We start from the raw sequence: 17054 nt of genomic DNA on the forward strand, positions 1-17054 counted from the left end.
TCAACACAAACAACCCCACAGCGGCACCAAAGTTCCCCACTGTGAGGGAAGGAATCAAAGTCCAGTCAACCTCCTCACTGATGTTCCCCAATGTTCACCCGTGGTCGGGGCCTCCCGAGCACCCCGTAGTCGCCGCCACGGGTGGCCCGATGTTTAGGCCCTCTCGCCGAGAACGATGGAACCCCGACGTCGAACAGGAGAACATCCTCAGCGGCCTGGAGCTCTGAATCGGCCACCTTCCACATTCCACCAGAGTCCACGGCTCCCGATGTCCACAGGCTGTGCTGGGCGGAGATTTGCGCTGGCGACCCCCGATAAAGGGTCCCAGGACTCCACGATATTAAAGTCAGCGCCGCCCGCGTTGGGAGCTCCGCACCCGCAGCTCCGCGATGTTGGACCAGCGGCCCAACATTCCGGAGCTCCAAGCGGCGATACCAGGTTAGGTCGAGCCCGGTCCGCGATGTATCGAGTGCAGCTGCTGAAGCTCTGGTCCGGTCCCGGCAGGAAAGGTCGCTCCAATCCACTTGGTAGGCCGTGAGGGGGTGGGGGGGGGCGAGGATGCAACTCAGATAATAGCCGCATCCTCGCCAGGAAGCGACTGAAGGAGTTTCCCCCTTACCCTACCCGCTCCCCCACATAAAATACTGAAAAAAACAAAAAAAACACACTCTAAACATAACAAAATAAAAAAAGACAACCAGACTGTGGGCAGAGGCAGCTAGCATCAGTGCCACCGGATGTTGGTCTATATCAACATTTTCTCTTTGATACTATTTTTGTTGACCACATATGTTGGGTCCTCTCATTAAAATTTATATTTGGAAAGATCCCCTTAAATATCTACTCTACGGCTTGCTTGGCTAAACCCTTAACCTAATTTATTGGTTCACTTTAGTAATTTAGGCCCTAATATTTGCCCTAATTTGAGTTCAAAACATTAGTCTTGGAGAAATTCTTCTTTCCATCAAAGTGAAAGCAAAATGTAATAACATTATGATTGCTGCTTCCTCGTGGTGTTTTAGTGATGTGGCCATTAATTATTTCTATCTCAGTATACAATCTACTTTGGCTCCATTATTTCATATAATTACGTAAACACTTTAAAATAATTATTTTACTTGTATGTAAAGTGTTATTAAGTGTACCAAATGTTGAAAATTGCTTATCCAGCTGTTACTTAAATATACACATAATAAATTGGCATGTAATTTGTAATTCATGTCAAATAATATCAAATATGTAGCATGCACTTTAAATGTTCCTTGCTGGTAACTTACAATTAGCGGCAGTTTCGGATACATTCAGCATTCAGTTTAAAAGTAGCCAAAAAGTAAATGCTATGTTCCAGAACTTGTGGTTATCCATTCTAATCTACAATAAATTCCTTTAAGTTGCTTTCAATAACTATAGCAAAACTACTAACGTTATTTGTGGATACCAATAATATGTCCGAAAGTATGAGTTCTTGCAACAACTATTTACTTTTCTTCAAACTTTATTACATTTCTCTGCTTAATTGCTCAATAATTTCAACTGAACTATTCCCATCATTTGGCAATTCCATGTCAGTGAGCAATTTGGGAACTGCTACCGGCACTCTGATAAGATAATTACTCTGAAGGGAAGTTTGAAGAGATTGAGCACAAGCATGAACATTCAGCAATGTCAATGGCTGCAATTTCCTGTGACAATACATTAATTGCAATTTATATCAAAATTACTGAGAGGACTGGAAAAAGAAACTGTTCATTGGGGCAGTCATGGGAAGACAACTACGAGATTAGCATGTGAATAAACAGAGACTGAAAACATTGTCAAGGCGAATGTTACAACTTGTGCCTGGAAATTCTAGTGCAGCCTGGATCCAGCACCCAGGCCCCTGGCTGTTTAGTTGTTGGCTACCACAGCCACACACAATGCCCTGGTACCCCTGACAAGACATTGCACATTTCTGGGGCAAGAGGGATTTGGGGCAGGGATGTGGTTGGCAAACAGTTTAGGTTGGGAATGCAGCTACGTTGGGGAAGTGAGAAACCAGATGCTGTCATTTTCTGAGAAGGATGGGGGAGGGGGGGGGGGGTGATATGTTGGACCCAGGGGCCGTTGGCCGCGGGCTTCATCGATTCGCGAGGCTCCGACCCGCGAGGCCCGGATTCCGACCCACGAGGCTCCGGCCTCGGCTTCTCAGTGGCCCACCGAAAGGAGTCAACAAAACCAAGCATGAGCTCCCTCCACCATCAAATGTTGGGCCACAATATCAATCAAAACACTGTACCCTCTCCTTTCCCTCTTTACCTACTTCCTCTCCACAATCTTGCTGCATCATTTCCAGTTTGCAGCACCACAAGAGGCCAGACAGGAAAATATGCTGAGCTTGTTTGTATATCTCACACACATGGCCCAACAGAATCTAGTGTCTTGCCCCAAAATGTCATGGATCTGCCACGGCGAACTGCTTCAACATACATTTCTGAAAACATTCAATATCCTATCGCAAAATGTCCCCATGGTTGAGATGACAACACGTTTCTGTTGTCAACATGAAAATTCAGCAGTTTGTGCACTATCAGGAAACAATTTTGATAATTCTACAGGAAAAAGGATGAATGTTTCAATATTAAATCAGATGGGGGAATTCCTGAGAAGTTTTGATACGAGCTCGTCGGGTCAGAGGGGACGAGAGGGAGCGTTGGTTGGATTATGAAGGAAAATATATTCAGATGAGAAATACATGTTGCATCTGCATGCATTCGCAACCCCCAGAGAATGTGTAGAAGCACAATCCATTTCCAGCTTACATCAGGTGGACATAAGAAACAGGAGAATCAGGCCATTCGGCCCCTCATGCTTAATCTGTCACTCAATAAGGCCATGGTTGATCTTTTACCTCGGTGTCACCTGCCTGCACTAACCCCACATCCCTTGTTTTACTTCTACTGATCAATCTTAAATATTTCCATCCATTGAAAATATGCTCCATAGAAAAATCGGAAATGTCACTATTCTCAAGGAGAAGCAATTTATTTTCATCTCAGTCCTTAATGACCAATCCTTTAATTTGAAAATGTGACACCCAGTTCTCAGCATTCCAGCCAGGAGAAACATCCACCCTGTCAAGTCCCATAAGATCACTGCAGGAGAGCATGTACTCACTGCAGGAGAGCATGTACTCAGTCCACTCGATCTTTATTTTCCTTGTACAACAAAATCTCCCCATTCCAGGAGTCAATGGTCTTTGCTATAAGGGCCTGTCCCACAGCGATTTTTCTGGCGACTGCTGGCATATCAGTCTCGCCAAAAGATTTTGAACATTTCAAAATCCAGCGGCGACAAAAAAAAAGGTGCGACACTTGAAAAAGTACCGCGCGTCATACGTCATCACGCCGCGTCACCGCCGTATAACGCCGCAAATTTTTCGGTGACCTGATACGTCAGTCAATGATGCCGGCAGTCGCCAAAAAAATCAACAAGTGGGACAGGCCCTTAACTCTCCCTGCTGCAAATAATTTCTTGCATAGTTAGGGAAATTAAATCTGTACACACCATTTCTGATACATCTCACCAGGGTGCTACTTAAATGAGCAAGGCAACTCCATGTACATTCAAATCACAATTAAAGCAAAAAGCCATTTATGCCATTAATTGCTTGCTGTACCATTTACAGCTCATCGGAATATGAAGCAGTGTGAAATGATGCCAAGACAAAATTTAGGCATGAGCTGCACAGCATCAAGGTACACTTGCACTACCAAAGTGCCAGGCAATTATCTTCTCCAAACGGAGTGTGTCCAGTCACCAATCCTGATAGTCAATGGCATTACAATCATCAACTTCCCTCGCGCAAAGTGTGATGAATACGTTCAATTTGCCTGATGAATACAGTATGAATGAATGAATTAATTAATGAATTAATAGGTTTATTGGCGAAGTATTGACATACAAGGAATTTGCCTTGGTGCTCCGCCTGCAAGTGACAATATGACATAGTGACAGTTAGGAATGACACATAAAACATTAAACATTAATAATAAAACATTATTGATTAAACGTGAATTAAATAAAATACCAGAGCAAAAGGAGGCTACAGATTTTTGGTTATTGTGTAGAGCTACTAGTGGAAAAAAGCTGTTTTTATGTTTGGCTGTGGCAGCTTTGACAGTCTGGAGTCGCCTGCCAGAGGGAAGTGATTCAAAGAGTTTGTGGCCAGGGTGAGAGGGGTCAGAGATGATCTTACCCGCTCGCTTCCTGGCCTTTGCAGTTTATAGTTCATCAATGGAGGGAAGGTTGCAGCCAATAATCTTCTCTGCTGATCAGACGATTCGCTGCAGACTCCAGATGGGTTTGGTGGCTGAGCCAAACCAGACCATGATGGAGAAGGTGAGAACAGACTCTACGATGGCCGTATAGAATTGGACCATCATTGCCTGTGGCAGATTGTGCTTCCTCAGCTGCCGTAGGAAGTACATCCTCTGTTGTGCCTTTTTGACTGTAGAGTCGATGGTGGCCCCCCATTTGAGGTCCTTGGAGATGATGGTTCCCAGGAACTTAAAAGACTCCACAGATGTGACTGTAGTGCTGTTGATGGTGAGTGGGGTGAGGGGAGGGGGAGCTCTCCTAAAGTCTACAATCAATTCCACTGTCTTAAGAGCATTGAGCTCCAGGTTGTTGCGATGGCACCAGGCCGCAAGCTGTATCCACCACGATGCCAGTAGAGCAACATCGAAGCATCTGAACAGCGAACGGGACAGATGGTTTCCCTTAATTCACAACCCATCAAGCTACCTAATGATTCATTCTCTCCACCACCTGGGTACAGTGGCTGTAGTTATGCATCAAGGATACTCTGACACCATCTTCTCTCCACTATCACCAAGATGACAAAGGCACCAGATGCACAGGGATACTATCATCTTCACCTGCCCCTTAAGTTGCACACTGTCCTGACTGGAATTATGTCACCATTCCATAATTGTCCAACCCAAATAGTAGTGTGGGATTTTCTTTACAAGAAAGATTTCAATACAAGTTGAACACCGATTTTCTGACACACTAGGTTCCAGAGCCTTTCTGGATTATCCATGTTTCTGGACTACAGAGGTCATGTGACAATGAAACCACAATACACCCCTGGCCCACTAATGTCTCTGAAGCACCATGGAGTGCCAGAAACTTAAACACAACAAATATAACTTGTAAACTGAATGTGAATGGAATGATCTGCCGATCGTCTCCATCACCTCCTAGGCCATTTAGAGCCACGGCTTCCGGCGCCACTCCCGACTCGCAAGATGCACCAGCGAGCTCTTCTTCACCCACTGAAAGGACACAAAGTGCTGGAGTAATACAGCGGGTCAGGATCTCTGGAGAACATGGGTAGGCGACATCTGGCCCCTTCTTCAGGCTGCTTCAGTGTGCCCCCTCAGTCACCTTGGGGTCCCTTCCCTCTCGCTTGCTGTTGCTTCCAAGGTGGAGTATGTCGGCGACTCTGTGAGAGGAGGCGGGGGCGGCAGTGGTGGGGGGGGGGGGGGGGAGGCGGTTGGGAGTGGAGGGGGAACCGCGGTTTCCGACCTTCAGATCGCCTGTTTTTGTGCTGTACTGGTCTATGTTCTATGTAAAGTGAGATACAGTGAAAAACTTGCTTTGCGTGCGATCCAGGCAGATCATATCATTAATGAGTATAATAGGCAGTGAAAAAAGAGTAAATAAACAGAGCGCAGAATATATTGTTACAGTGAAAGTTCAGATTTAAAAAGTGAGTGTTGCAACAAATTAATTACAAATTTGGGGATACACCTTTATCAATGACATTCTTCCTACAAGAGAAAAACCTAGAACTGCACACAATACTGCAAATGTGGTTTAATTAACATCTGGAACAGTTGCAGCATGACATCCCAACTCCTGTACTCATGCATACTGATAAAGGTTAGCATGCCAAATGCCTTTTTGATCATCTTATCTATCTGTATCACCTCGTCACTTTCAGGGAACTGTGTACCTGTACCGTAGATCTCTCTGCTCTACAACTCTCCTGGGCCCATACCATTTACTTGCTTATTAAGTCCTGCCCTCATTTGACTTTCCAAAATGCACCACCTCACACTTGACAGAGTTAAATTATATCTACTATTCCTGGGCCCACTTCTCTAGTTTACTCAGATCCCTTTGTAAACTTCCGGTAGCCTTCCTCACTCTCCACTATAATCACCACATTTTAGTCTTGTTTGCAATTTTACTAATCATGTTAATTGCATTATCATCCAATTTGAAGATAGATGACAACCAGCAGTGTTTGCAGGTGTTTGCACATCCCTGTCACACCAGTCGTCACCAGCCTCCAATTTTAGAACATTTTAGAAAAACAAGCTCACAAAAACTATCCCGTGACTCCTTTCCCCAAGCCAATATTGAATCCAATTGGATGGCTCACCTTGGATTTAACCTTCTGAACTGACCTACCATGACCTTGTCAAAGAACTTACTAAAGTCTATGTAGGCACCATCATCTGCCTTGCCCTTTGATGACCTCTTTTTTTTAAATCAACAAATTGGTGAGACATGATTTCCTCTAAAACAAAAATATGCTGACTATCCATATTCAGTCCTTCCCTTCCAAATGCCGATAGATGCTATCCTTCAGAATCCCCACTATTAACTTACCCACCATTGCTGTTGCACTAACTGCCCTGCAGTTCCCAGGTTTGTCCTTGCAGCCCTTCTTAAATAACGTTACAACACTAGTCACACCCCAGTAGAAACCACGTGGTACACGGATCCTTCCATGTACATGCATTCACTTCCTATTTAGTTGTAAACCAATTTGCCTGCCTTCCCATCTGTTATGGAGCAGGATGTGGGGAAATATAAAAGGAATGTTTCCACAATAATATTTCTTCATACAGGATGCAAAATAAGATTGCTTTTTAATCTTTTTCTTTTGCAGATTTTAAACTTTTGGCCTGGTTGATTATCATCAAATTAAACTAAAAGTATAAATGTCTATGTATTGATACGTACTCTGATGCAGAACTTGGTACATGTGCAACTATATTTAACATTTATATTTATATTGCACTAACGCCAATCTGTCTCAAGATTGGAGGAAATAAAGTTAGAAATCTTAATGTTTTTAGAAATCTCACGCACTTGAGATGTAAAATGCAGTTCAGCATATTGTGGATTGAAAACACAAAACAAAAACAGCAGTAGTAATATAGCTTCAAAGCCTCAACACTTGCAGTATAAATAAGTCACAATCAAATAATGTTTGGACAAGAATTCCCCTGTACAGCAACTCTTACTTGATAAGTCACGCAAGGGCCATTTATCTACACTCGCAATCAATAGAGTTCATGGCGATTTCTGTGATAGCAAATAGAACATTAAAAACTTGGCAGACAAGCAAATGGGTTTGGATTAAATTCCACAGCTCCTAGACCAAGAGATTCTGCCTTTAGTTGATTCATACAAAGCAATAAAAGAATGTTGTTTAAGAAGGAACTGCAGATGCTGGAAAATCGAAGGTAGACGAAAATGCTGGAGAAACTCAGCATGTGAGGCAGCAACTATGGAGCGAAGGAATAGGTGGCGTTTCAGGTCGAGACCCTTCTTCAGACTGATGTGAGGGTGGGGGGGGCGGAAAGAAGAAAGGAAGATGCGGAGACAGTGGGCTGTGGAGAGCTGGGAAGGGGAGGGGAAAGAAGGATAAAGCAGGGACTACCTAAAATTGTGGGTGAATGTTCATACCGCTGGGGTGTAAACTACCCAAGCGAAAATAATGTTGTTAGCTGTTCTTGCAAATAAAATTTCACCACAACACAACACAAATAATCTTAACCCATTGAGAACCAACATAACATCATGTGGGAACACACCCCTGGAATTAGATCCCGAATCAATAGCATTAAACATGTTACTACGAAGCGACAGCAAGTTCGACACTACTTTGAAACTTTGTGGAGGCAAATCCAGCAATTGTACATTGCTGCTTGGAGCTATCAACTGGTATTGAATTTCGAGACAGCGCTTTGCAGCATCATTTTTAACCTTGCCTTTTAATGATTCATGTCAGGGAAATATGCAGACACTACTTGACATATTTAACCTTTACGTAAGTCAGATGTTACGCAAGTTAGAAATGAAAGTGCCATTGCACACGCATACATTTACTTTGAATCTGAGACCACGGGGGAACTCCAGGGCAGGGACCATTTCGACATCTGTGGGCATAAAGTGTAAGAAGAAACTGCAGATGCTGGTTTACACCGAAGATAGACATAAAATGCTGGAGTATCTCAGTGGGTCAGGCAGCATCTCTGGAGAAAAGGAACAGGTGATGTTTCGGGTTGAGATCCTTCAGCAGTCTGATGGCTTTGTGGTTTGGAGACCCATGTCGTACCAATTTGCTAGACTTTTTTGAAGAAGGAACCAGGAAGATCGATGAGGCCAAATTAGTGAACATAAGTCTATGTGACTTCAACCTTTGCTGACTCTTGGTGTGATTCAGAGGTTGGTGTTAGAAACATAGAAACATAGAAAATAGGTGCAGGAGTAGGCCATTCGGCCCTTCGAGCCTGCACCGCCATTCAATATGATCATGGCTGATCATCCAACTCAGTATCTTGTACCTGCCTTCTCTCCATACCCCCTGATCCCTTTAGCCACAAGGGCCACATCTAACTCCCTCTTAAATATAGCCAATGAACTGGCCTCAACTACCTTTTGTGGCAGAGAATTCCAGAGATTCACCACTCTCCGGGGATATACTCCGGGGGCGCTGTTCTGGCAGCAGCCATGTCAGCAGTGCGTCAGTTTTTTCAACTTTATTTTATTTTTTAGTATGTTTTTAAGTATGTATTTAATGTTTTTTTGTGTGTTTTGTGTGGGGGGTGGTGTGGGGGGGTAAGGGGGAAACCGCTTCGGTCGCCTCCTCCATGGAGAGGCGACTTTTTCCAGGTCGCCTCCCCCGTGGCCTAACATCAAGGATCGGCGCGGCCTTCCCGGAGACGTGCCCGGGGCTTCAGCGGCGGGCGCAGCGTGGACTCTCGTTGTGGAGCGGGTGAACCCTCGCTGGGGCTCGCTGGAGGGGAGCGCTCCGTTTCGCTGGCCCGGGGCTGCCGGCAGCCTGAAGTCGCGGTCTGCAGAGCTCCAGCTGGTGCGGCGTCTACAGCCCGGGATCCCTCGTGGGGGACCCGGGGGAAGAAGAAGCCATCACTGCCGGCCCGCAGCCAACTTCTACCGCGGGGCCGGCATGGACTTACCATCACCCCGGTAGGGGAGCTTCGACCGCCGGCCCTGCAGTCTACGGTGCTTCTGGCTGCGGCGGGGACTTTAAATCTTGACCGCCGGCCTGCGGCCTACAACAATCTAAAGCCGCGGTCTCCGGTGAGGAAGAGCCGATCCTGGACTGACTTTGGACTCTGGTCCTGTCCACGGGGGGGGGGGGGGGGGGGGGGGGGGGGGGGGGGTGGATGGAGGAGGACTGGCCAAATTTTTGTGCATTCCACCACAGTGATGAATGCTGTGGTGGATGTTTGTGTTACATTTTGTGTGTTCTTTATTATTGTATCGCTGCTGACAACCCAATCCTTGCCGGGTCACTGCTCGTGCGGTCGACCGGTCAGTGCAGAGAGTAGCTTTGAATGTTTGTCACTTCGTTGATTGTGTCCTTCTTTTTTTTTTTTTAAAGCTACTGTAATGCGCCCTTTTAAATTGCCCCTCGGGCATGAATAAAGTGCTTGATTGATTGATTGATTGATTGATTGATTGATTGATTGATTGATTGATTGACTCTCTGTGTGAAAAATGTTTTCCTCAGTTGGTGTTGGACCCTTTGCTGTTTATTATCTATATTAACAATATGGATGGGAAGGTAGAATACATGGTTTGTACGTTTACAGATGACACTAAAATAAGTGGTGTTGTAGACAATGAAGGTTATCAAGAATTACAATGGCATCTTGATCAGCTGCAAAAGTGGGCTGAGGAATGGCTCATGGAATTTAATTCAAATAAGTGCGAGATGTTGCATTTTGGTAAGTCAAACTAGAGCAAGACTGTCACCGTGAGTAGTAGGGCCCTGGAGAGCATTCTACTGTAGATAGAGGGACCTCGGAGTACAAGTACATAGTTCACCAAAAGTCACATCACAAGTAGGCAGAGTGGTGAAGAAAGCTTTTGTCAGCTGGCCATTATTAGTCAGGGCATTGAGTACAGGATTTGGGATGTTCTGTGGTCACGCTTGGAGCATCATGTCCAGTATTGGTCGCCGAGCTCTATTAAAAATGTCAAAAACCTGGAAAGAGTGCAGACAAGATTTGTAAGGATGTTGCCAGGTCTCAAGCGTCTGAGTTATGGGGATGTGCTGGGCAGGCTAAGACTTTATTCCTTGAAACATAAGAGACAGAGGGTTGATTTTGATATAGGTGTGTAAAATTATGAAGGGCATAGATAGGGTGCGTGCACAAAAGCTTTTTTTCTCCTGGGAAAGTGGAATCAAGACTAGAGGACATAGGTTTAAAGAAAGAGGAAGAAAAAATGAATTGGAACCTTATGTGTAACTTTTTCACAAAGGCAGTGGTTCGTCTATGGAACGAGCTGTGAGACTTAGTGGTTGAGGCGAGCACAATAACAACATTTAAGGGACAGGTACATGGATACGATAGGTTCAGAGGAATATGGGTAAAACACATTAAAATCAACTAGCTTAGATGGGGATCTTGGGCAGCGCGGGTGAGATGGACTCCAAGGGCCTGTTTCTGTGCTGCATGACCATGAGTCTGAAATCCACACATTTGCTTTAGGCAAATCATACTAAATAGCTTTGTTTGACATGACAATGATTTAAATGGATTTTTAACATTTGCTAGAAATATTCAAGAACTTGGCATATGTTACTGTAACAATATCCAAGTGGAGTTAGTGAAGATACAGGGAATAGTTGCGGTGATGTATTAATGACATTGGCCAAACGATTCAACTATGTACTCAAAGTGTTAATGAGTTTATTTTTGTTCTGTGTACCCATCAATGGAGATGGTTGTTGTATAGAACCAAATTTGACAGTGTGCCAGCCACATAAAGCAAGAGGTTTGGGGGAAATGAGGAGGACTAAAAAACAAACTCATTGGAAGAATCGGACAAGCGTGTTGCAGATGCTATACAATGCAGATCTGTGTAATTTTTACATCTTGGCAAAATAAATGTGCCTGCCATAAAATAACCTACAGGACAAGAATTAACAGAGGCAGGTATGGAATCAAATCGGAGATTCCGGATTCTATTCATACATTCTAATTAACAGCCGTGAATGTCAAAAAGTGAAATCAAACCACCATGATACAGCATTAAAACATTCAGCTTGTTCTCAAGCGCTGATAACATTATAATCGCAGACTGTCAACTGCCTCCAACAGCCATCTTGTGCTTATTAAAGTGCACATTAGTATGAATATTTCTAATTTAAGTTAGGAAATGTTTACACTGTTTACAGACATTCACTGGCCTGCTATATACTTTAAAGTTCAAACCACAAGATTACACAAACATCTATATGTTCTCAATATTTGAGAACAGTTGTAAACATGGTCCCGACCCGATATGTCGTCTGTCCATTCCCTCTACTGATGTTGCCTGACCTGCTGAATTCCTTTAGCACTTTGTTTTTAGCTGAAGATTCCAGCAACTGCAGCCTCTTGCATCTTTGTTCTCAATATTTGTTTGCTTTTAAATGTTACACAAATGTCTTATTTTGTGTACTTCATTCCCACTATCTGAGAATTGACTTTTAAAGAAGACCAGACTGTGGGACCTGTTGGGTCCCATGTTCACACGGATTCCAATATTGGTGGCCAGTGGGGGGCTTTCTGGAGCACTAGTATGGGTGTTGTGGGCCGAAGGAACTGGTTACCAGAGGGCTAGTATGGACATTGTGGGCCGAATGGATTGGTGGACTGGCAGCTCAGCCACTCAGGCCTGGTGGGCTGGCAGCTCAGAAACTGCCAGAAATTCTGCCCAGGTAGGGGGGGGCTTTCCAGAGTGCTAGTATGGGTGTTGTGGGCCGAAGGGACGGGTTTCCAGAGGACTAGTATGGACATTGTGGGCCAAATGGATTGGTGGGCTGGCAGGTCCTGGGCGAGTAAAGGCCTGATGGGCCAAATTGATCTTTAATTAAAAAAATCAGAGTGAAATCTCAGTGAAATTTCGCTTTTTCTGGACTTTTCTTGGCCCGGCACGGGCTTTTTGGGCCAAAATGCTCCTCCTAATAGGGGCCTTTTGGGCCGAAATGAGTGGTTTTAGGCATGACAATCAACTCATTTCATTTCATTTCCATTTCCATTTCAATTTCAAGCACAGGGCAGGCCAGACAAGTAATTTCATTTTCATTTCATTTCTGTTTCCATTTCAATTTCAAGCACAGGACAGGCCAAACAACTTATTTCATTTTCATTTCATTTCCATTTCCATTTCAGTTTCAAGCACAGAGCAGGCCAAACAGCTCATTTCATTTTAATTTCATTTCCATTTCCATTTCAATTTCAAGCACAGGACAGGTCAAACAACTCATTTCATTTTCATTAAGGGCTAACAAATAATTTATTGCAAGTAATAATAATAATAATGGATGGGATTTATATAGCGTACATTGCAGTCTCACAGTTCAGTAGACTCACAGTTCAGTTGACTCACAGTTCAGTTGACTCACAGCTTAGAATCACAGTTGTGGACTCTCCCTCATAATCTTCCAGAGTGACTGACTCACTTCCAGCATCAGGGGCTTTATACTCCTGCCCCCCCCCCCCCCCGGAAGGGGCGTTACCGTCAGCATGGTGATTGACAGGCGAGAGGACCAATCAGCTGATCTCAAGATTTTTTAAAACATTGATATCTTTTTTTATTTTTCAGCGATCGGAAAAATCCTTGGGGCTGCTGCAGCGGGGGAAGACTGTGAGTAAGATGGCGGGAACAATCATCGTAATATAGGGCCGCGTTTTTTCTAAAATCAATTAACAACATAGACAGGAAGTGGCCAAGATGAGACTTTTAGTATAATAATAGATATGTTCTCTCTGGAGAACATAGCTTAAATTCTATTGTTTACTGAAACACTTTTAATGCCATATGGAGAATCTAAAATTCTTAAGTAAATTTCAAACATGTGACGAGGTTCTGTAACGCTAGACCAAAATGTCTGCGTTCATTTGAAAAGATCATTATATTAATTTTATTTTCAGACTATATTATGCAATTTATTTTTATTTTCTCTGACACAAAGTAGTGGCCAGCACATCAACACACAGCATGTATAAACATGTTGTCCAGAAACGATTACACATTAACTTTTGCACTGTCAGCAGGTAGAGAATAATTTTTTACAATGGAAAAAATACATTGATTACACTTATCCATATAACCAGTCACAATGCCAGACAAAGATTCAGACTTTTCAGGCCTATTAACCCTCTCAATGTTTTAATTTCTTCACAACTTTCTGTTTGCCCATTGAACATGCCGAACTTTGGACCCAACTCAGGTTGTTCAACTCAAGTCATTTCAATATAAACGAATAGTTTCAAATATATAAATTAAATGTGTGGTGTTTTTTGTTTTTTTTCATTAATCAATTTAATAGTATTTTTGTGCTTTTAACTATTTTAAGTGAAAGTGAGAGGCATGTGTGTGTCTTCAGAGTGTCTGATAATTTTAAAAGCAGTTTGGGCCGAGGATGCAGAGTTTAGCGTGTTAGTAATTCTATGGGCAGAGAATGTTTCCCAATTTCTGCAATGTGATTCAATTTACAGTCAGAGGGTCCAGAATTGCAATGAGCCTTGCTGATCAAGTTGAAGTGACTTTCAAATTAATGCACAAAAATCTGCTTAATAGTGCAGAATTGGAGGGTAGTTGAGTGATACATTTAGGTTGCTTGCTGCTTTCTGAAAATGTCAGGTCACAGTCCAAAAAAAAGTGCTTCAGGGCTCTGTTACATTTCTGCAAGCTCTGTAAATGCAGGTTGAACCAATGTTTGTCCAAGTTGCACAATTTAGGAAGTGAATGCATTACTAAACCACAGTTATAAAATCAAAGGTAAATTAAAAGATTTTGGGGATGCTATTCCACTCCTGTGCACAAAATAGAGAGAAGTTCCTTCAAATAAATTTGATGTATAGAAGGCTGTGATAAAAGATAAATTGCCACTGATGGCTGTGAAGGAAAAGTCAGTGGATATATTTAAGGCAGAGATAGATAGATAGATTCTTGATTAGTACGGGTGTCGGAGGTTATGGAGAGAAGGCAGAATAATGGGGTGAGGAGGGGGAGATAGATCAGCTATGATTGAATGGCAGAGTAGAGTTGATGGGCTGAATGGCCTAATTATACCCCAATCATTTATGATCTTATGATCTATAACAAAGGAGCAGGTCATCCCACTATTATGTTGCAACATGAAAAACATGCATGCATTGGAATGCTTTCTTTGAACTTTAAGCAATTTAATTATCTGTTTCCTTATACATTATCAAAACACAAAGTTGATATATTTGATTAGGATTTTATTTTTTTAGTATTTACCACTAGATCTTCACTTAGAAACTGAACTTAATGTTCCTAACCCATTTGTTTTCACAGAATACAATTGGGATAAATTGATAAGAAGCAAATAAAAATGGTTTGCAATCTTCATAGGTCTTCAAATGGCTGGGTGATATCATTCAGGATGACTTTTCATGGTCTCAGCACATACAGTGGCTTGCAAAATATTCATACCCCTTGAAATTTTCCACATTTTGTCACGTTACAACCACAAACGTAAATGTATTTTATTGGGATTTTATGTGATAGACCAACACAAAGTGGCGCATAATTGTGAAGTGGAAGGAAAATGATACATCGTTTTCAAATTTTTTTACAAATAAAATACTGAAAAGTGTGGCATGCAAAAGTATTCAGCCCCCTTTACTCTGATACCCCTAAATAAAATCCAGTGCAACCAATTGCCTTCAGAAGTCACATAATTAGTAAATAGAGTCCACTTGTGTGTAATCTAATCTCAGTACCAATACAGCTGTTCTGTGAAGGCCTCAGAGGTTTGTTATAGAATATTAGTGAACAAACAGCATCATGAAGCCCAAGGAACACACCAGACAGGTCAGGGATAAAGTTGTGGAGTAGTTTAAAGCAGGGTTAGGTTATAAAAAGATATCCCAAGCTTTGAACATCTCACGGAGGTGTTCAAACCATCATCCGAAAATGGAAAGAGTATGGCACAACTGCAAACCTGCCAAGACATGGCCGTCCACCTAAACTGACAGGCCGGGCAAGGAGAGCATGATCAGAGAAGCAGCCAAGAGGCCCATGGTAACTCAGGAGGAGCTGCAGAGATCCACAGCTCAGGTGGGAGAATCTGTCCACAGGACAACTATTAGTCGTGCACTCCACAAATCGGGCCTTTATGGAAGAGTGGCAAGAAGAAAGCCATTGTTGAAAAAAAAGCCATAAGTAGTCCCGTTTGCAGTTTGCCACAAGCCATGTGGGGGACACAGCAAACATGTGGAGGAAGGTGTTCTGGTCAGATGAGACCAAAATTGAAGTTTTTGGCCTAAATGCAAAACGCTATGTGTGGCGGAAAACTAACACTGCACATCACCCTGAACACACCATCCCCACTGTGAAACATGGTGGTGGCAGCATCATGCTGTGGAGTTGCTTTTCTTCAGCAGGGACGGGGAAGCTAGTCAGAGTTGATGGGAAGATGGATGGAGCCAAATACAGGGCAATCTTGGAAGAAAACCTGTTAGAGTCTGCAAAAGACTTGAGACTGGAGCGGAGGTTCACCTTCCAGCAGGACAACGACCCTAAACATACAGCCAGAGCTACAATGGAATGGTTTAGATCAAAGCATATTCATGTGTTAGAATGGCCCAGTCAAAGTCCAGACCTAAGTCCAATAGAGAATCTCTGGCAAGACTTGAAAATTGCTGCTCACAGACGCTCTCCATCCAATCTGACTGAGCTTGAGCTATTTTGCAAAGAAGAATGGGCAAAAAATTCAGTCTCTAGATGTGCAAAGCTGGTAGAGACATACCCCAAAAGACTTGCAGCTGTAATTGCAGCAAAAGGTGGTTCTACATAGTATTAACTCAGGGGGGCTGAATACCTTTGCACGCCACACTTGTCAGTTTTTTATTTGTAAAAAAATTTGAAAACCATGTATCATTTTCCTTCCACTTCACAATTATGCGCCACTTTGTGTTGGTCTATCACATAAAATCCCAATAAAATACATTTACGTTTGTGGTTGTAACGTGACAAAATGTGGAAAAGTTCAAGGGGTATGAATACTTTTGCAAGCCACTGTAGTTGCAATCACAAAGCTGGCTCACCAGTGCCTCTAATTTCATTAAAGTTTAAAAAGGTATGGCATGTCACTGAATACCATTAAACGTCTTTCAGCTGCACCATAGAACATATCGTGACTGGTTGGATCATGGCCTAGTAAGGCAATTCCAATGCACAGGAATGCGAGAGGCTCCAGAGAGTGGTGGATTCAGCCCATCCACCACGAGCAAAGCATCCCGACTTCAAGAAGCAGGCATCTATCATCAACACCTCCCAACCATCCAGAAAGAGGCATTATCCATTACGGATCTCCTCCTTCTGGGTCATGCACCGTTCTCGCTGTTACCATCAGGCAGGAGGCACAGAATCCTGTACTCCACACCATCAGATTCAGGAATAGGGGTCGGCAACCTTGTTCTGCGTAGGGGCCAGGATGCATGTCTGTGAGCGGATGGCGGCCTGCATCTATCACGTACACATGGATCCCACCCCCATCCCGTCCCTGATGGCAGGCATCAAATCACGTGTTCACATAGATCTCGCCCCTTCGAAAACACCACCCGGAGCACTGGTCCCTAGTTACGGGCGCTCACGAACATGGTGTACCTATGGACCATTGCCTTGGCTCTGTCCTGAAGGCGGTGATTCAAATACTCATACTCACTCGTCCACAGCCTATTGACAATTGTAAATTGTCCCATAGTGTGGGTGTAAGATAG

General features: G+C 43.3%; 1 protein-coding gene across 4 annotated transcripts in view; it reads right to left on the reverse strand.

Moving 5' to 3' along the window:
- ahr (aryl hydrocarbon receptor) overlaps positions 1–17054 on the reverse strand; it is a 177273-nt gene that overhangs the window by 81624 nt on the left and 78595 nt on the right. The window lies entirely within an intron of this gene.

The sequence above is a fragment of the Amblyraja radiata genome, chromosome 2 (genome assembly GCF_010909765.2).
Source record: "Amblyraja radiata isolate CabotCenter1 chromosome 2, sAmbRad1.1.pri, whole genome shotgun sequence".
NCBI classification, from domain to species: domain Eukaryota; kingdom Metazoa; phylum Chordata; class Chondrichthyes; order Rajiformes; family Rajidae; genus Amblyraja; species Amblyraja radiata.